Here is a 17,879-nt window from a genome sequence, read left to right as displayed (position 1 = left end):
AGATGGGTTTTTTTTTTGTTTTGTTTTTTTGTTTTTTACCTCTAGTGCCATCTGGGAAGCCCAAAGATCTTGCATTTGCGTCTTCATTAGCAAAAGAACTCTCCCAGTTTCCATTATTTGTCCTGAAAAAGTTGTTTTTGTTTGTTTGTGGGAAGAATAACAACTCCAGCAATATTTTGTAGTCATATCTGCCCAAGACTGGAGATGTTCAATGAACGTGTGTGATTATTACTGCTCCTATCCATTCAGTTTGATCACCGCCCATGACAAACGGTTGTTAAGTGTTGTGAATACCACCTGGAATTATACAACCCTCATTCGGGTAGTAATAAGAAAGACCTCAGGTTAATCATCATAATGGTTATATAATTATAAAATAACTATATAACATATGTTTTATTCTGCTATGTAATAATTACAATGCATAATTATATAAATATGCAACTATTATACAGTGCTATATTTTGTGATGGTTTAAAATAATTAAATTATAATTCCACAGCCAATCTATTTCAATGATTAGTTTGAAATAAAAGTCTGTTTGGCTGAAAGAAGTTATCATTTTGGAATACTGTGTACATACATCCAAGGAATGGTCACTACCTGGTTGAACAGACAAAAGTGATATAAAAGCTAAAGCATCTTGTTACAATTTAACTATATTATTTTTTAAGCAGTATATGGGCTTTTCTGGTGGCTCAGGCGGTAAAGAATCTGCCTACAATGCAGAGGACCTGGGTTTGATCCCTGGATCAGGAAGATCCCCTGGAGAAGGAATGGCAACCCACTCCAGTATTCTTTCTTGCCTGGAGGAGAATCCCCATGGACTGAGAAGCCTGGTGGGCTACAGTCCACGGGGTAGCAAAGAGTGGGACATGACTGAGCATGTAACACTTTCAAAGCAGTGTAGTGTTGGGAGAAAAGATATTAAAGATTCTAACTCTCAAAAATAAAGTAACAGTTTGAGTCCACTCAGCAAAATAGTCATGTGAAATATTCACAGAAACATTTTACACCTAGGTACAACATATGTGAAACACTAGCCAGAAAATAAATACAAATGTGAGAGAAAACTGAGATGTTATTTTTTAGATAAAGCTATTTTTCTCAAGAAAAGGAACAATTCTTAAGGTTGTGGGGTGGTTTTTTGTTTTGTTTTGTTTTTGGTTGTTGTTAAAGTTCAGGTGAGGACAAGCTTCTCTTACACAGTCATAAACCTCCCATTCATTCCAAATTCAGAACACTAAGGAACAGGGATCTGACATCAAGGTAAAAAATAAATCCTGTATCTCTGAGGTTGGCAACATATTGAAAACACCAGAGAGATTATCGAGCAAACACTGTTCATTCTTTCGCCATTGCTCTCAAAGTCCCATTCTGGTTATTGAAAGTGTCACTGGACTGTGTAACAAGCTCTTTCTGTGCATCTCAAGGGAAACATACACCCTTTCAAAATCAATCTGCTAAAACGTCGCATAAACACAGACTGAGTCGTGCAAACACAATCCTCATCTATTGAAATTTTTATGTTGGTATTATTTGGGAAATGCCATGGCAGAAAAGATAGGGAAATACAATCTCCCCCGTGATTCCAATATTTCCTCCTTGTCTATTACCTTATGTTCCTTCCCCAAGGAGTCCGTGTACAGACATAATTCATTTCTACCTAGAGTGGTGGCCCAAGGTATATCTGCAAATGTCATTGCTGATGCTGCCCTCATTTTTTCTCTCTCACCCTAAGAACACTTGTTAAGCTGCAAAACCGAATTTCCTCCAGTCATCTTGGTTCAAGAGACCCAGACTCATGACTCTAAAGCGTGTGACTTCTTTCCTTTAGAATAATCCTTACGCCTCATTTGGAAAGTTAAAGTGGTAGCCACTCAGTGTGTCCGCCTCTTTGCTACCTCATGGATGTAGCCCGCCAGGCTCCTCTGTCCATGAAATTCTCCAGGCAAGAATACTGGAGTGGGTAGCCATTCCCTTCTCCAGGGAATCTTCCTGACCCAGTGATGGAACCCAGGTCTATCCACATTGCAGGGAGATTTTTACTGTCTGTGCCAACAAGGAAACCCCATAAGCTAATTCAATATAGCAATCTTCAAACTAAATACAATTTGACCATCTTAGATAAAACATCAAGAAAACTTTGGATTTAAAAGAAAAAATAAAAACAAAATGTCACCCCTATGCCTATGTAAATTAGTGAAAACAAGGAGTAGAAGAAGGGAGGAAATATCGAACACATTTTATTAATACTCTTAAATAGCAGAGACTCTCCCAAGGGTATGGCCTCTTTGAAGATAAAGTTCCATTTGCATAAACTGGATGGCCTCTTTAATGCAGTTTTCATTATCTTGACTCCAAAGTGACTGATGTCAAGATCAAGGGAGTCATCAGGGCAGATACACTCCAGGACACCAGGGAGAAATAAATCAGCCCATCCTCTCCACCAGGAGAGTCCGTCTCCTCCAAGGGGATTTGCCAATCTCCTTTCAGAAGCAGGAGGCCAAGTTCCATTATTGTGAGGACTGACCCTCGTCCCTTAGAAGTCTCCCATTCCTCTCGTTAATTGGGTCCCCTGCATTGGTTATCTAACGGACTAATGAATTTTGGAGATAAACCAGTTCTTGACCACTTCTTGCCCTCTGGACACTAACCCTGTTTGGCCTTTTATCTCACTATGTTAAAGAGAGAAAATTAAGTCCGAAGAAAGTGAGATAACAGTCCCTTGGGTATTAAGTGAAGTGGTTTGGGTCTTCTGGTGAGGAGAACTCATCACATTCATTAGATCATATGTGACAATTAACCCTTTGCACACCTCAGCCATTTCCTTTCACTTACAGTTGCATTTTGGCCTTGCCCTTTTCTTTACTCCTCCTTGTTTATCCAATTGATTCCATGATACCTCAGGTCTCCCCACTCGTCATAGTTGCGGAGGAATTTAAAATGTCATTCTGGGGTCTTTATTTCACAAGTTTGACTTAGTGCTGTTTTCACTTGCAAAATACAAATGTGAAAACTGTAATTTATTATGGTTCTAGCAATTCAAGATGTTTTGCTTGGAGCCCACGTCCACAATCGGTTACCAACATTCCAGCCTGTTTTGCTTTCATTGGCTACTGGTTTACTACCCTCCATTTCATCCTCTAAATCTGTTTAAAAACAATTTAACAACACTCTGATTCTTTTTGGAAATGCAGTCATGAGTTCCCTCACTAACGCACAGCGACATTTTAAACGTGGTGTGTAAAATGACATTTTAGGGCAGATGACAAGCTGCAAGTGGCTTATTTAATGATTCTCTAATTTTACACATACTATTTCATTTGAGTAGTTATCAGAGGGTCACTGCAGGAGTATGTGAAGAGGTTATTTCAAATACAGACATTGGCATGGCCTTGAAATCCCATCCTCCCTGAAGCCCTGAAACATGCAGCCTGAAGCATCAGCCTTCCTGCTCTGTGAGCAGCCCCTACTGGACAACGGATCGACTTGAGCTGCTGCGAGGCTAAGAGCATCTGTTCTTTCTCCTTTCTGTCCCCCTCTCTCCTTCCAGTGGGGGTGAGGGAGAGGCATTTTTTTACTTTTCCCTTTGAAAATAAATTATGTGACTGTCTTTTCTAATATAGAATATTTAGTTTAGACAAATGCATCACATAATCCTAAGAAAACATGTTGACCTTCTTGATATAAATAGTTTCATATTTACTTAATAATTCAATTAAAAGTCTTAAATCTATTCTCCCATCCAAGGGTATTTTCTGTACACAATAATCAAAGAATGTGGTAGGTTTTTATACAGGCAGCTCGGAATTCTAATAATATTAGGAAAATGCTGCAATGGAGTAAATAGAAAAATAAAGATATTTTTGTCTGATTTGGTTGTCTGGTTGTCTCTCCTTTCAACAGATAAGTCTTAGATATGACCTTTATAACAATTTATTGTTTCTTATGGATTCCAAGGCTTAAATAATACCTAAGTTGATCTAGTTTATCTTCTGCCATTTAAAAATAAATTACTTTATATATTTTGTCACAATAACAAATTAAAAAGCCAAAAAAATTAGCAGACAAGACATCACACTGAAATTGTATTTATCACCAGCTAGTCAATGTGGCTATTTTCTTTCACTGTAAGCAGTTAACTATAAAGTAGAAATTTTTTTCTCCAAACCATGGTAGGACAAAAATAATTATGTACTAGTACTCAAATGATGGCTGGGTTGGGAGTTTCCCTGGAGAAGGGAATGGCAACCCACTCCAGTATTCTTGCCTGGAGAATTCCATGGACAGAGGAGCCTGGCTGGCTACAGTCCATGGGGTTGCACAGAGTCGGACAGGACTGGGTGACTAACACAAGTACTCAAATGAGGCACTTCCTTTTTAACGATAAAATATAAATAGGTACTTTTATAAACCGCTTGCAAAAGATACTAGAGTGTCAGCTCTGGATGCTTTATGTGCCCTTTTTATAAAGAGAATCAGCAAACAACCAAACTTAGTCACACCCTTCTGAGAAAGTATTATATAGTAACCAGATCTCCATTTGTTTTCTTGGGTCCCACAAAGTCTCTTTAAAGAGATTAAAAAAGAATGCCAAAGTGGTCTTAGATAAATGGTGTGCAGGCATGCTAAGTTGCCTCAGTCTCGTCTGACTCTTTCCAACAATATAGATTGTAGCCCGCCAGGCTCCTCTGTCCATGGGATTCTCCAGGCAAGAATACTGGAGTGGGTTGCCATGCCCTCCTTCAGGGGATCTTCTTGACCTAGGGATCGAACCTGCATGTCATATGTCTCCTGCATTGACAGGGGAGTTCTTTATCACTACCATCACCTGAGAAGCCCCAAGATAAATGGACTCAGATCCAGATCTTTTTCCCACATGCCACTAGAAAGTAAAGAGAGGTGGTTTCTTAGAGGTTACATTTCACTTCAGTACTAGGTTACCTAAACACAACTTCCCTGGTGGCTCAGATGGTAAAGCATCTTGCTTACAATGTGGGAGACCTGGGTTCGATCCTTGGGTCGGGAAGATCCTCTGGAGAAGGAAATGGCAACCCACTCCAGTACTCTTGCCTGGAAAATCCCATGGATGGAAGAGCATGGTAGGGTACAGTCCATGGCGTTGCAAAGAGTAGGACACGATTGAGCGACTTCACTTCACTTCACTTCAAACACTGGGATGGGAGGAGCTAATGCCCCAGGTCAGTGTTTCAAAAAGTATTTTCAGTTGAACAGTAACTTTGAAAAATATCATGGTCATATTTTTTTCAATGTCAGATTAAAAACATGAATAAATTGCTTTGTTGCAGGACTTATCAGAGCCATTAATTTTCTGAAGTATATTGAGTATCTCTGAAAAGCTTACATCAAATGTAGAGTTTCAAAAATTCTCCTTGGACTGATATTTCATAAAACACAGTTTGGAAAATTACCCCTGAAGTCATCCAGCCTTCCCACTTCCGTGCGCTCTTAAGGAATGTGATACTTCATTCATTCCCAACCTGGACTTTACTACCTGAGCACCAGTGTGATAAACCTGTGTGGTAAGTTGAGGTAAGTGTGGTAACCTGAGTTCATATTTTGTGAATGAGCCTGAAATATGCTGTCTCATCTAAAGCTTACAGGTGATGGATGCTGTCCGCTCCATCTCAGAGAGGAGGAACTCCCATGGAGAGTTTACTAGTTCTGAGGACAATGGAGCGACAAAGCCAGGACTCACACACAAGACGTGCTCACTGCAAAGGTTTCCGTCCTTCCTTTACACTATGTTGCAAAAACTGTTCGCTTTGGGGGAAACTCTTCAGTGGCTTCTCTGGTGTGGTTAAGTCGTGTAACCTTATTATGATGGAGATGGTTTCCCCTGCACTGGCTATTCTAATAGCCAATGGTTTGAGCTTTTACCACCTCAGACTATGCTAACTTGAATCCTCTCCAGCATGGAAACATTAGCACATGTGATGATAATTTTACTTCCACCTTCTCAAAGACTGCAATGTATAATTTCCACAGAGTAAGATGTAGAATGCATACATGTCAAAATACTAATCAAAGAGAACTTCGGAAATAACCAAAATAAATTTGTGTTAGCAGTTGGAAGTGAGCATTCATGTCAGCGGTGGTCGACGTTTTCCTCTCCTTTCCTCTCCTTCTACAAATGAAATACTACCAAGCGAGAGACCACCAAGTAACTCTTTCTTTCTCAAAGTAACAACATATTAATATCTCATGGAGAAATCAACGTATAATTTAGTTTCTGTTCACATCTGTGCCTCTACTCTTTGGTGCTAAAATGGATATAAAACAATACAAAGTGATTAACAAACCCCTCAGAAAAGTTTGGGGACATGTCAAATTCTTATGTTGCAGATATTTTTTTTCCTACTAGGATATAAACTATAACCCTCACATACAGAAAATGAGTTTGACTCTACAAATTGATCTGAACAGTTTGCCATTTCTCAAATTCTACTTGGTCACTTATTCTCCACCATTTATTATGTAGGTCCTACTCACAGATAAGAAAAGACTTTCTACACTTGTGTAAGTATTGTAAACCACATAAAATTAGCATATTTTTTCAGGATTCTCCAACAGGAGAATTTCACGTCATTCATAAATAAATATGGATTAAACAAATTCTGGTAATATCATTAATTTTTAAAATATCCCCTATAATTCCTCTAGTGGAAAACTATCATCACAGAGCACCAAATAGTGTAGAAATATGCCCTTTTTTGTGAGTGAGAACATGCAAATTTCCTAAAGGACATTAAACAACTTTATTATCAAAGCTGATGTATCTTTTACTAGGAAAAAAAAAAAGGCACAATATCAAAATATGCTCGTTGCATATACTAGGTCTTATGCGAAATTATTTGTATTACCCAACCTTTGTGCAACTTAAAAGGCCAATTTCTCTCTGAATAATTACAATTGTCTTTTCTCCAGGATGAAATTAATGCATAATATATGTTATAGCAACATTTTTTTTTTTGCATGACTGATACTTCAGTGATTTGACTCTGGTGAAAACAGAAAGAGGGCTCCTTGCTTTCCAAACAGCAGCAACACCCCATAATGACCTCTGAGTGAGAAAGAGCACAGGGACATAGTCTTCAAAGTGAAAAGGAAAGGTCCTGGTAGTCCTGTTCTACAATCTAGGAGCAGCTGCGGGATATGATTTGCAAATGTCCGAGTTTCATAAAATTGCAAACTGAAGCCAGTCAGTGCATCTTGGCGTATTATTTTTAGTGATGTCTCTGTGCTACATTTACCCAAAAGCTAAAATGCACTTCAGTTCACATCTAGCCATCCTGAATATGAAGTATGAATAATAATTCCTCCTTTACCATCAGATAAGGGGGCTCTTGCAAACAAAAGGAGATGAGAAACAGCCATGCTCTGGAAACGAACTCACAGGGTTCCTTGTCAAGTGGTGCCTCATTCCAGTCACTGCCTCTGTGCTTTTCTCAAGGACGTTCAGGCCGTTTGATGAAATACTACTGTTTGATGTCAATAAATCTTGATTGAAGGTGGTAAAATTACCCACGGAAGAATGCCTTAAACACATCTTCATGGAATTTGCATCCTCCTTTCTGTGATATGTGCGAGAATGTAATTCCTTTTCTTAATATCATTTGCACAATTCGGATTATTCCCTCTCCCTAGATATAGTTGGCAAGTACGTGAAAAATGCTTATTTGAAGTCAGCCATAGCCACAGAAAAACACACACTCACCAAACCAGCGATATCCTGTTTAAATCAAAGGAAACTAGGCTGCTCATGATTCTAACGACCATAAACAAAACACTGACCATAAATCCATCATGCTAAGCACTGGTCTTTACTGCTACCATGGTTGCACACAATTGGCTAGGACCATCACTGCACTAAACCCATAAACCAACAAAAGCTTTACTCTCAGTGTGAAAACCTCTCCAAGAATATCAGGCACTATCCTCTGGTTAAACATTTTCAATACATTTCTAAAACACTTCTGATGGGATTCGTCAATTCTTGTTTTTCTTCCTTTCTAAATTTCAATCATTCTACCCTAACCATTTAGATTTTCTGCAACAATTACCACTGACCCTTGTGAAACAGCTTCTCAGTCATACCCTATTAGAAAAAAGCCTACTCATGACCTCAAAATTTGGGGATTTTGAACACTGTGATGGAGGCCATGGTCTCTGGAGTCTCTCAGCTGCCCCCCATGTCTTAGTTCACCTCATTATTTATTTCAGAGTGAAAGAGGAAAATATGTTTATTGGGAACTTGCTACAGTGTTAGAAAACTCCCCAAATCAAAATTGAGGATTCCTTTCTTGATGTTCAAGCAGGCTTTAGTAACAAATGTTTATGCATTAATGGTATTTATGTATGTAAGTTATTTCTCAATGTAAAACATAGTTTGCATTAAACCCTACTTTTTATTTAGCTGTTCCTACATATTAGTTTTAAACTATGAGAAAGAATGCAGATTTAGAAGCAATAAAATGAAATCTCTTTTAAAGTAGTCTATAAATGAGACTTCCCTTAAGTTAGACTACCTTCCCCTAATATTTTCTAAGTCGGGGACGTTTTAATTTATTTCAATGGAAAATGGTATGTGCCAGGTAGCTAACAAAAGTCCAAGTGTCTCATGGAAAGATATTTTCTTGTCTTAACTTTTCCTTGCAATTGTTAGGGTCCTTGTCATTTGACTTCCTTTCAGCTAGTGACCTCTGCCCCACTCCAATTTAAAGATAAACGAAAAGACATTTTCCCTTGGATGTGCCCTTCTTCTAGTTTTTTGGTGGAAGCAGTTGGATCCAGTTGTCTAACCAATCACCTCCTATTTGAAAAGATTTGTGGGGTGTGTATTTGTGTATTGGGAGAAGAAAATTAAGAATGAAGTAAACAGGAAAAAAAAGGATGTGCCAAGTCTAAGAAGTGAGCCCAAATCCAATACCAAAATAAGAAAAAAGGAAAACCATAAGAGATAATCAACCAGAAATCTTTCAGGGCTTATCTTTTATCATTAGTATATGTAGGTATGTGATAATATTTCTAAAATGATTTAAATGTGTGACTGGAATTGGAGTTAAGCAAATCACCTTTTGTGCACTTACATTGTATTCATAAAATTTGTCTGTAAATACACTAGAAATGGAGCATTTATTATTTAGAAGGTTACAGGATAGCATTTCCTGTGTCACTGGTAGCTTTATACAATAGCATTTTCCCTCAGTCATTTTTTGCTCTCTGAGAATATGATATCCTTTGGTATTGCTTTTGAAATTCTACCATTTATTCCCCTTTTTGATAACAAACTTAAGGAAATAATAATAAAATAATATCAAAGCAAGGATTAGAAAAAGAAAATTACTCTAAATAGTATACACACAATCTACAGATAATGTGTGTGCATATGGATGTTGTATACATAGTCATTTTTATTCAATTTTCAGGTTATACTAGGCTGTTTGTGGGGTTTCCCTGGATGTGGTTAGCTTAAAGGGAGATCTGATAACTACCTCATTCCTTCACACATTACATTATGGAAAAACTCTATAAAGTCAAGAGTATCTAGACAGATTTTATAGTAGATAATAGGGGAAATTTATTGGGTAAAAACTAAAATGATGTTTATTACAAGAGACCACACCTCAACATGTCATGGAGCAAAATGTCTCCCTTGTGAGAAAACATAATAAAATACGTCCATCTAACTAGCTGTGAAACTCTGAAGAAATACACAGCTTCCCCTCTTCCTCCCTTTTTGAATTCCTTTTTATTTTGAGTCAGGCTATCTTAGGCCACTAATTAACCTTTGGGCCCTTGAGGTCACCTCTTTGGATCTGTTCTCCATGTACTGAAAAGTTTTATTTCTCAGTGAGTATTAAAGATACCTGAAATATGGCCTAGGCTGCCAAAATAATGATTTATTACATCTGCTAAAATGCCTTGAGCTGTAAAAATAAAAAAATACACAATTCATTACAGTAATTTTGAATAGCACAGGTATATTTACCTCAATATAGAAATTTCTTTCTCATCAGTGGGGAAAAGACTATCTAGATAGTATCAATTATACCTTAAAAATATTGTCATAATTAATTCTTACATCTTTGAATATCTGTTGTTTCAAGAATCTTAAACTAGTCTGTGGCTCCGAATGCAAATATACACAAAGGGAACTAGCAAGACTGGTGACTTGAGTTTGGAAGGTTTATAGGTTTATGTAAATTATACCTACTTAAAGCAATTAAGCTAAGACTACTTACTAGCTCCAACCCTGAAGAGCTTACTGCCTGTGCTAGAAAGTGTGTTGACCTAGGAAATGCGTACACATACAAATAACACTGACAAAGCTAAATTAAGAATTTTGATGGGACTGGAAAGCATAAACATATGTTAAGTATTTATATTAAATCAGAGGGCATTTGGAAAAGTCAATCTCTAACAGTTACATTATAAACAGATGAACTCCCAAAGTTCTACTATATCTGTACCTATCGTCTACACCCAACTCCTTTTATCTATTAATATTTGTATATGATATGTATCTGCCTCCCACCAGATTATAAGCTTATTGGAGCCAGGGAGGATCATATACAATGCTTAAACAATGTCCTATACATTATGGATGCATGATAAGGAATTAACAAATAAAGGAATAAAGATTTAAACTAGCTTAGTTAACATTGTTTTATGGGTATTTTTACATGTAAAAGAGAGAAGATCCAACCTTTCCTTTAAACCTAATGTTTCAAAATTATGAACAAGAGAGAGGGAATGATTTTGTATAAATGTTGGTGGGCAGAGTTGAGACTGCATAATCTCCTGGACAGGTTAAGGATATTTGAGGCAACTACAAATAACTTATGCCAAGTTAAGTATTTAAGTTTTTCTTTTGCATTTATATTGAGGCAAAGGGATTAAACATATATGGTGAATCAAAAACAAATTTGCTAAGTAATGTGAATCTCACATTGAGTATGAAAAGTAAGCACTAAAGATTTCAGAATTCCCAGAATGACATTTTGCAGTGTCTTCCAAGCCATGACCACTAGGACTTATGAAGTAGAGTTAAATATTAATAGAAAAATTATAAGATAATAAGCAATATACTTAGCATGAAGAAGAAAAGCAGGGCTACAACTGTGAAGCCACTCGTACAATGACATCCTGACTATAATTAATTTTCATTTTTCACCTTTAACTTTTCTTTCTACAAGTGCTAGCATATTCTCATTAAAATAACTGGGAGCAATTAGAAAGACTTGGCTGAAAATTCAGTGTAGTAGTAAGTAGCTTTTTGATTATGCAGCTGAAGAAATTATGGGTTGAATTTATTCAATGATCTGTGCATCAGATCTCAGTCTCTGTTAAGGTACTACAAATTAGCTGTGGGACACTACAGCATCACTCAACCTCTCTGGATTTGGACTGGGGTTGAAATCTGAGCTCTATCATTTTCTAGATGTACGAGTTTAGGCAACTATGTCACTGCTCTGAAGCCTATATTTAATTATCTATAAATAAGAGATGATGATTAAATGATATATGTAAACTGCTGGGCCAGGTGACAGGCATTTAATTAATTCTCAAACATACTACCTTTCATTGCTGTTATTTTCATTATCTAACATCCTTGCCAATAATATTTTGTTATTCTGTATATATTTTATATTATATAACATATAAATATTTTATATTTCTTTCTATCAAACTTTAAATACTGGCATACACTGTTTTTGCATATATTTTAGGACTAATTTAGTTGGGCTATTTTCATTCATGAGGAATATAAAAGCTCTGTCGGCATAGAAGGTGCTTCTTCCATTGTCTCTCCTTTAGTCTATTTGTCAATTCTGGTTCAAAAAGAGTAAATCAGAATTTATTTGCTTTTTCTTTTTAAAAAATATTCAACAAGCCTTTAGGAAAAAAAGAAAAGGAAATTATATGAAGTAAAAGAGAAAGAGAAAAGAGATATTTAAAACACATATAATGAACTGAATTGCCACGCTGTGCACCTGAAACATGGAAAGTCAACTATACTTCAATAAAATAAATGTACTTTTAAAAAAGTAAAAAAAAGAGACAGAAAATAAAATATCTAAAAATATATATATAATGGACATTCAATATGGTCTACCTGCCTGATAGTTGTCAATAAACATGTAAATATTTTTCATCTTTATTTGTCAGAGTGGGTTACATATATACACACACATATATATATATACAGACACATAGACATACATAACTATGTTAAAGTGTACAAATATATGTATTTATGTATCAGATTATTTTATACACCAATTGTCCTCTGGGAAGGAAATAAGATTCCAAAGCCCAATGAAGAGTAACCAATCCAATCGCTTTTAGAACCTTAAGAAAGACATTTAAAAACTGGATAACTTAGTCAAATGAAAAGCACAATTACTAGTACATAGTTCAAAAGATGCCTTTAAATCACCTAAAAAGTATTAACTGCTGGGTTAATCAAGGTGCTTTCAATAACTCATTATAGCTTTCATAAAAGTACTTGGTTGGCACTAAAATTTATCAAAATTGATTTTTTGATCTTCGCAAGAGAATATTGCTTACCTTCTTATTTTAGAGTAAACAAAACTTGAAAAGTTTTTTTTTTTAAAGTTCCACAATCACAGGCAATAGATGTAAAAAATACTCATACTGGACTACATCAAACTTAAAAACTTCTATGCAGCAATGGAAATAATCAACAGGGTGAAAAGGCAATCTGTAGGGGAAAATATTTGCAAATCATACATCCAACAAGAAACTTAACATATAAATATATGAAGAATTCTTACAACTCAACAATAATAAAACAACCTGAATAAAAAATTTGCAAATGACTTGACTAGACATATCTCCAAAGAAATATGGCCAAAAAGCATATGAAAAGATGTTCACATTATTTATTATTAGGGAAATGCAGATCAAAGCCACATGAGACATCACATCATACCCAACAAAATGGCTACTATCAAATCAAACAAACAAATAAACATAAAGTAACAAATTCTGGCAAAGATATGGAGAAATTGGAACTCTGGTGCACTATAAGGAGGAATGTAAAATGGCACATCCACTATGGAAAATAATATGAAACTTCCTCAAAAGAAAAAAAAAAAAGAATTATGACATGATCCAGCAATTCTACTTCTTAGTATACATCCCAAAACACTGGAAATAGGATCTCAAAGATATAACTGTACACCCATGATCACTGAAGCATTGTTCATAATAGCCAAGGGGTGGAAGCAACCTAAATGCCCATCAATGAATGAATGGATAAAGAAAAATGTGATGTAATATTATCCGACTCTAAAAAAGACGGAAATGAAATCCTGCCATATGGATGGAAATCCTGTCAGGGTGGATGAACCTTGATGGCATTATGCTAAGTGGAATTAACTAGTCACAAGAGATAAATACATATATGCAGTATGTAAAACAGTAGTCAAGATCACAGAAACAAAGTAGAGTGTGGTTATCAGGGACTGGAGGGTATGGGGAATTGAATTCTTCAGTGGATATAGACTTTCAATTCTGAAGCATAAAATAACTCTAGAGAGTTGCTGTACAATGATGTGCATATCATTAACACTACTGTACTACATGCTCAAAAATGGTTAACAGGCTAAATTTTATGTTTTTTGACAATAAAAATGTTCCATACATGGAAGCATACTTACATATGCTCATACTTAATTGCACTTAGAAAACTCAACCCCTATATATTGGCTCAGATTTTGATAACTACAGCTTGTAACAAGTAGAGTTGAAATATAACAGTTAAAAATGTAATTTCTGCCTGAAATATTCTCTCATTTTAATGAACCAGTGAAAAAATACAAAAGCCCTCTCAATCTTAAAGGAAATAGGTAATCTCTTTGATAAATCTTCTCCACTGTCATATAACAAACAAAAGTATCAACTCATAATTATCGGTGGAAGCTATTTTTTGGAGTAATTCAGTGTACAGAATAGCGTGGGAACCTCAAGCTTCTCCCTATGGTCTTAAGGATGTCCAAGGGACAAGATGCCAAATGCTTTGCTGACCTCTGAGTTCTACTCACAGGTAGCAATGGCTGTTGGAAAGAACAAGAACAGTTGATGTGGATTTTGGTCATAGTTCAGCAAGTTAGAGGTATAAGACTTTTATCAAGACCTGTAAGAAATTTTGGGGCTTCCCTGGGGGCTCAGTGGTAAAGAACCCACCTGCCAATGCAGGAGATGTGGGTTCGATCCCTGGGTAGAGAAGATCCTCTGGAGAAGGAAATGGCAACCCACTCCATTATTCGTGCCTGGGAAATCCCATAGGAAGAGGAGCCTGGCAGGCTACAGTCCATGGAGTCTCAAAGAGTTGGATGTGACTGAGCACATATGCAGATTTTGTACTTTATTTCTGTTTTTGCAATAGTGGCACAAACGACAATGTAATTTATTTTTCTGTCCATTTCTCTACGGAACTGTAAATTTAGAAGTCTCTATGGGTACCTATCTTGGTATTCTATACTCATCTTCTCAGTACCTGGCTCAAGTCCCAGGCACATGTAGCTGTTCAGTACACACTTATTGAATTGGCCTGAACTACTACAGTTTATTAGGCTGAAGTGAAGTGAAGTTGCTCAGTCGTGTCCGACTCTTTGCAACCCCATGGACTGTAGCCTACGAGGCTCCTCTGTCCATAGAATTTTCCAGGCAAGAGTACTGGAGTGGGTTGCCATATCCTCCTCCAAGGGATCTTCCTGACCCAGGGATCAAACCCAGATCTCCTGCATTGCAGGCAGACGCTTTACCATCTGAGCCACCAGGGAAGCCCTTATTAGGCTGAATGGTAATTAAAAATAAAAAAGAGATGAAGGACATTAGGCAATTTACACATATCACACACTTGAAAGTGTGCATGATTAAAACTTTAGGCTGATGTGCAAAGAAACTTTGGATTAATGTTTGCTACAAGTGCAATTAACTCCTAAGCTTAATTAAAAACCCTCTGACACAGCTTGTTTTTTTTCCCTAAATATCTATATGAAATTGCATAATTACCCTCACCATGTTTATTCATTTTTTTTTGGTAAAAAATATTAGAATTTTTCAATGGTTATATTTTCTAGATGAAACCAACTTGTACCAGATTGTACCTATATTCAAGAGTCTTTGTTTAAGTTAATAACAAATACAGTTTCCTTAGAAAATATTAAACAGATCTGTATATCTGAGTTAACTGTCACTTCCTTGCTAATTTCATTTCAAACCTCAGTCATGTTATACTCAACAACATTTATAAACTAATACAGTTATGTAAAGTTTAAAAATAAAATAAAATTAAAAAAAAATACTACTACAGTATATCTAGTTCTATGGAAGATGTGCAGAAGAAGATAGGAAAAAAATATTAACAGGTGTTATCTCTCAGGTACAGAGAGATTTTGGATGGTTTTACTTTATTGCCTATACTTTTTCTGTTTCTCATATTTTTTTCAGTAAGTGTATACTACTTTTACAATCAGAAGAAAACAATAAATAATATTTTAAACAAGAAGAAAAAAAAACATCAATATTGAAAAATAGAGCTTCATAAAGAATAACTGTATTTCTGTCCTAAGTTTATTTTTCTGTAGACAATATGAGTGTTTCTCAATAATAAAAATATATTCATTCTTAAAAAGTTACCAGCAACGTGAATTCTCTTGAATGGATACTACTTCATTCTCCAATCAGTGTGTGGTGGTATGTGTGTGCCCTCAGAAAATCACATTTAGGTTGTGCTAGTCGCCTGCCAACGCAGGAGATGTAAGAGATGCAGGTTTGATCCCTGAGTCTGGAAGGAGGGCATGGCAACCCACTCCAGTATTCTTGCCTGGAGAATCCCCATGGACAGAGGAGCCTGGCAGGCTGCAGCGCACAGGGTTGCACAGAGTCCGACATGACTGAAGTGAGTTAGCACACACAAACATAGACCTTTTTAAAAAATGAAGTGAAAAATTAGTCTTTATAAAGAACAATAGGATACAATAATGAATGTGAAAACAGATACAATTTTGAATATTTAAGTACAATTACACTGAAGAACTGCTTATGAAGAGCTACAAGAGATAAAAAACACACAGCTCTCACTTTACTGTGGAAGTTTGCTTGCCCTTAAACAAAACTCAAAATCCTTGTAGCTCATAGGTCCCTAACACCTTGCATGAGTGGTGGGACCCATATTAACTATGAGGCCATCATATATGTCTGTATTATAAATGTAAATTGTAAGAATCATGGTGGTTAAGAGGATTTACATATTTAGGTTTTAATTCTCCTTTCTTTACCACTTAACTTGTCTTTTAATTAAAAAATGAATTAAAGATAAGGATCTTGTTTGCAAATTCTATCAAAATAAACTCTGCAATAAATTTTGTCAAAAATTCCCAGTCTACTCAAATGAAACAGACTTATTAGCTTTAGAACAAAGGTATTTCCTTTGAGACTGATGGTCATGTATCCAATACAGGTCCCTTGCGTTGGTCCAAAGGCCAAGTGATGTCAGAGGGTGGGGCTGAGGTACCTGGGACAGGAGTACACCCTGCGTAGGTGCTCCATGTGGTGTAACTGAACTGTGAATGTATCTAAAGTAATTAAGACTCAAATCTTGGACACCTAATTTTAAAATGGGGATATTCAGATGTGTTTATTACCTTGGACAAGTCATTTTGACTCCTGGAAGTTGCTTAATTTAGCTGGAAATTTAGGCAAAAGTCCTCATTGCAAATCAGTTTCAGAATATAATTTTAAATCTTCTGTTTTTTCAAGTATTCTTCACTAACTTTAAAGTTTGAAGAAATTAGGAATATAACTGAGACTAAAGTATAATTAAGGAGAATTGTTAAAATTTGAACACATTAATTAAAAAATGTAAAAAATATCTTTGACCTTGAAAGAAAGGCTAAAATATTGGGAACAAGTCTTGAAGTGATTGAATGTTTTAACCATTGTCTTCCTGTGAAACCAAAAGTAAACTAAAATATGCTTGTACAAAGTATCAAATGAAATATTTTCTTCTTTGGCAATAAATTCACACTGTAAGATTTAGTGATTCGGCAAGATTGAAGAAAATCACATTAAACACATTCATGAACAAAAAAGAAAAAAAGGCTTGATTTAAAATGACAGTTTGTCACCTAAGTTAGGGTTAAAATAATTCAATAATAATTGTCTTGAGTTTCTACTAACAAAATAGTAACAAACTAAAATTTTCTGATCAGAAAATGATAAGATTTTCAACCCAATATTAAACCATGAAGAACAGCAGCTCTTCTTCATAGCCTCTATATTTCTTTTTCTTCTTCCTAAGGCCAAAATGTCATCATTTTTTTTTTTTTAAGAAAATCAAAGCCAAATGGTAAAAATGCGAAGATTTGGTTAAACAAACAGTCAGAATTTCAGTGGTTTTATCTGCAGCATGCAGAGCAACCAAACAAAGCCAAGATATTGTCCATCTCTTTGATAGACAAAGAGCCTCAGAGGTCCAGAGTGACATGCCCGAAGGCTGGCACGTGATTTGGCTAATTAAATTAAATAGCAGGAAACAGCTTTTCCATATGCCACTGCCTGGCCACACACAAACTGTAACAGTAAATCTTTTATACTAGTCAAGGAAAACATAACCATTAAACAATATACAGTATCAACACACCATCCAAGAATCATAAGTTGCATATCCACCTAAACTCCCTGGGCCTGGACTTTAACGCCAAATGCCTAAAAACTTCCTAATTCACTTTAGGAGCTACTGAAAAGCCCATGATAATTAAAGGGAATGAAAAAGAAACTCCCCTAAGGTTTACCAACACTTTAACTTAAGCCAAAATTCT

General features: G+C 35.9%; 1 protein-coding gene across 4 annotated transcripts in view; it reads right to left on the bottom strand.

Annotated features, from left to right (window-relative positions):
- HDAC9 (histone deacetylase 9) overlaps window positions 1-17,879 on the bottom strand; it is a 1,051,976-nt gene that overhangs the window by 348,982 nt on the left and 685,115 nt on the right. The window lies entirely within an intron of this gene.

Source organism: Bubalus bubalis, chromosome 8, assembly GCF_019923935.1.
Source record: "Bubalus bubalis isolate 160015118507 breed Murrah chromosome 8, NDDB_SH_1, whole genome shotgun sequence".
Lineage (NCBI taxonomy): Eukaryota > Metazoa > Chordata > Mammalia > Artiodactyla > Bovidae > Bubalus > Bubalus bubalis.
This window is presented reverse-complemented; position numbering and strand designations above follow the sequence as displayed.